Source organism: Tachyglossus aculeatus, chromosome X4 (genome assembly GCF_015852505.1).
Source record: "Tachyglossus aculeatus isolate mTacAcu1 chromosome X4, mTacAcu1.pri, whole genome shotgun sequence".
Taxonomy (NCBI): domain Eukaryota; kingdom Metazoa; phylum Chordata; class Mammalia; order Monotremata; family Tachyglossidae; genus Tachyglossus; species Tachyglossus aculeatus.
Genome location: NC_052098.1, coordinates 11,805,941 through 11,810,266, shown reverse-complemented (window position 1 = coordinate 11,810,266; position 4,326 = coordinate 11,805,941). Strand labels below are relative to the sequence as shown.

Below are 4,326 nucleotides of genomic sequence, written 5' to 3'. Positions count from 1 at the left end.
GCAGGATAACATGAAAGTGCCATAGCTACTACGTTGCAGACGGCCACCCTTATCATGCGAACCTTGAGTGTTTCTTCAGGGGCAGGCCCTGAATTCCACTTCCTCCATAGCCTTTGTGTTCCCCAAAGTACTGTACTACAAGCACTTGACAGGAAGCGCTCAATAGATACCATTGATTGAAAGATTGTTTGGTTCCCCCCCGCCCCACGTCAGTGTGAACTCTGCTGCCATGTCTGAGCCACAGACTTTAGCAGTAAGAGTCTCAGCACTGAAGGAAATCAAACAGTTTGGGACTGTAATGAAGCTTTGTTTTAGGGGGACAGGTTAAATACCGGATGAACTGGCCATCCCAGATGGGAGCACCTCATTCACAAAAAGTGATAAAGCAAATGAAGATACAGCAGGGTCTCCCACTGAGAGGGCAAGTAGCCACATGCTGTTTCTTAGCCCCAGAATCAATCAATCAATCAATCAATCGTATTTATTGAGCACTTACTGTGTGCAGAGCACTGTACTAAACGCTTGGTAAGTACAAGTTGGCAACATATAGAGACGGCCCTTACCCAACAGTGGGCTCACAGTCTAGAAGGGGGAGACAAAGAACAAAACAAAACATATTAACAAAATAAAATAAATAGAATAGATATGTACAAGTAAAATAAATAAGCAGAGTAATAAATACGTACAAACATATATACATATATACAGGTGCTGTGGGGAAGGGAAGGAGGTAAGGCGGGGGGGGGATGGAGAGGGGAATGAGGGGGAGAGGAAGGAGGGGGCTCAGTCTGGGAAGGCCTCCTGGAGGAGATGAGCTCTCAGTAGGGCCTTGAAAGGCCAGAATACACCCTGACCCTAGCCAGCAGTCTAGTGTATCATGCTGTTGGTTACAAGGGGAGGTGTGGGCTAGAGAATGTGGATGGCTCAGCACAGCAGACAAGTGGCAAAGACAGGATTTGAACCCAGGTTCTTCAGACTCCCAGGCCCAGGTTGTCTCCACTAAGCCAGGCTGCTTCTCATTATCTTATTAAACCAACAAAATCCCTTCTTGCCACTTGACTACCCCTCCTCTTCTTTCTTCTCTTTCACAGCTGCCTCTCAAGATAATAATGATGATGAAGTTTATTTAGTTAGCACTTCCTATGTATGTACTACACTGGGGTAGATACAAGATAATCAGATCCGACACAGTCTCTATCCTACACAGAGCTGACAGTCTAATAAGGAGGAGGAACAGGTATTACCCCCATTTTACAGATGAGGAAATTGAGACACACAGAATTTAAGTGATTTACCCAAGGTCACATGGCAGGCAAACAGCATAGCCTAGTGGATAGAGCACAGGCCTGGGAGTCAGAAGGACCTGCCAACTTGTACTTCCCAAGCTCTTAGTACAGTGCTCTGCACACAGTAAGCACTCAATAAATACGATTGATTGATTGATTGATTATAATCCTGGCTCCACCACTTGTCTGCTTTGTTTCCTTAGGCCATTCGCTTAACTGCTCTGTGCCTCAGTCTCCTCATCTGTAAAATGGGGATTAAGACTGGGAGCCCCATGTGGGCCAGGGACTGAGTCCAGCCTGATTACCTTGTATCTGTCCCAATGCTCAGAACAGTGCCCGGCACATAGTATGTGCTTAACAAATACCATTAAAAAAAAAAAACTTAAGCAAGTTGCTTAACTTTTCTGTGCCTCAGTTACCCCATCTGTAAAATGGGGAATAAGACCGTGAGCCTCACACAGGATACGGACTGTGTCCAACCTGATTAACTTGTATCTACCCCAGCGTTTAGTACAGTGTGTGGCACTTAGTGCTTAACAAAAAACATTTAAAATTAAAGTAGCAGAGCCAGAACCAGAACTTGGGTCTCTTGACTCCTAGTCTCAGGCAATTCCCACGAGGCCACTCAGCCTCCCACCTGCTCTAAGTGCCCAATACAGTGCTCTGCACACAGTAAGTGCTCAATAAATACCATTGATTGATTAGTTGCTCTCAAACTCTATTCCCTCTTTTTACACTTTCCAACCTTTCACCTTTCATCTTTGAAAAATACTTCCACCTGTCTCTCCTCATATTACTAACTATCTTCAGTCTCTCACTCTCAAACAGTTCCTTCCTCTCTGTCTTCAAACACATCCAAATCTCACCTTTACTAGAAAACCTTCTCTGGATCCCACAACCCCCTCTAGCTAGAGTCCCATCTCCCTCCTCCTATTCCAGTCCAAATTCCTCAAGTGACTTGTCCACACTCTCTTCTTGACCCCCTGTGGTCAGGTTTTTGCCCCCTCATGCCACAAAGACCACACTCTCCAAATTCAGCAATGACTTCCTCCTTGTCCTGTCTTAGGCCGTTGAGTCATCTCTGACCCATAGCGACACCATAGACACATCTCTCCCAGAATGCCCCACCTCCATCTGCAATCGTTCTGGTAGTGGATACATAGAGTTTTCTTGGTCAAAATACGGAAGTGGTTTACCATTGCCTCCTTCCGCACAGTATACTTGAGTTTCCGCCCTCGACTCTCTCCTATGCCGCTGCTGCCCAGCACAGGTGACGTTTGACTTGTAGCAGATTGCCTTCCACTCGCTAGCCACGCCTAAACTAGGAATGGAATGGATATGCCTCTGCTTGACTCTCCCTCCCATAGTTGAGACTTGTAGAGTACTGGAAACTCTCCAGGTGTGATCCTGAGAGGGGGACTTCCTCCTAGCTAGGTCCAAAGGAGTCTACTCTTTCCTGATCTTCCTTACGAGAAGCAGCATGGCTTAGTGGAAAACCCTGGACCTGGGAGTCAAAGAAACTGGGTTCTAATCATGGTTCCGCTGCTTACCTATCAATCAATCAATCAATCATATTTATCGAGCACTTATTGTGTGCAGTGCACTGTACTAAGCACTTGGGAGAGTACCACCCAACAATATAACAAACACATTCCCTGCCCCCAATGAACTTGCAGTCTAGAGGGGGAGACAGACATTAGTATAAATAAATAAATTTTGGATATGTGCATAAATACTGTGGGGCTGGAGGGAGGAAGGTGGTGAATAAAGGGAGCAAGTCAGGGCCACGCAGAAGGGAGTGGGAAAAGAGGAAATGAGGGCTGTCATGGAAAGCCTCTTGGAGGAAATGTACCTTCAGTAAGTCTTTGAAGGTGAGGAGAGTAATTGTCTATCGGATGGAAGAGGGAGGGCGTTACAAGACAGAGGCATGTGGTGTAACCTTGGGCAAGTCACTTAACTTCTCTGTGCCTCAGGTCCCTCATCTGCAAAATGGAGATTCAATCCCTGTTCTCCCTCCTACTTGGAGTATGAGCCCCAGCACTTAGTACAGTGCTTGACACATAGTAAACACTTAACAAATACAAAATTATCATTATTGTCATTATTATTATTATTATTATTATCTTCTCGGTTTCCTACAACAATGTTGACCATCTCCCCAGCTCATTGAATGCTGCCAAATCTTGATTTGGTTAGCACATTTTGTTACTCGCTCACTAGTTCTCTTCCTATTTTGCCTACTAGTCTCTCTGGTTCATTCACTGGCTCCTCCCTTCTCTCTTCCCTGAACTTGTGGTGTCCCTGAAACCTCTGTTTGGGATCCCCAACATTTTTCACTCTACACTCTCTCTCAGGAACTCATCTGCTCACATGGCTTCAGCTACCCACCTCTAGGCAAATGATTGAGCTCCTTGAAGGGAGGCAACATATCTCCCAACTGTACTATATTTTCCCAAGGGCTTAGTACAGTGCCCGATCAATACCATTGATTGATTGGTTTCTAAATCTTCTCTAGCCTGAACCTTTCTCTTGCTATTTATTCTTGTCCTGCCTCCAAGACATTTCCATTTGGGAAGAGCTTGGGACTGGAAGTCAGGAGAACTGGGTTCCAGCTCCACCACTGATCTATTGCGTCATCTCAGGCAAGTCACTTAACAGCCCTGGGCCTCAGTTTCCTCATCTGTAATATGGGAATAGGTAATAGGATAGATTGGGGGCTCTGTGTGGGACAGAGACTGTGTCTGTCATTACTGTTACATTGATGATGTCTAAAACTCAATTTTTCATTTTCCTTCTTCACAACTTTCCCATCTCCATCAGTAACACCACTGGCTTCTATGTCCCTAAAGTCTAAAACCTTGGTCCAATTTTCAACTCCTCACTATCGATCATTTCTCACAACCCATCAACTGCTAAATCCTGTCGATTCTTCATCCAAAACATTTCCCAGATCTGTCCCTTCCACTCCACTTAAATGTCACCACCCTGCATCCCCCTATACAAGAACCCATCAAACACTTCAGACTGTGAGCCCCATGCG

The 4,326-nt window shown here is 45.4% G+C and overlaps 1 non-coding gene across 1 annotated transcript; it reads right to left on the bottom strand.

Annotated features, from left to right (window-relative positions):
• Positions 1 to 2,566: 2,566 nt before the first annotated feature.
• On the bottom strand, positions 2,567 to 2,703 carry LOC119948516. Its single transcript, XR_005456907.1, has one exon. It is a non-coding gene; the product is annotated as a small nucleolar RNA SNORA7 (small nucleolar RNA).
• Positions 2,704 to 4,326: the final 1,623 nt, after the last annotated feature.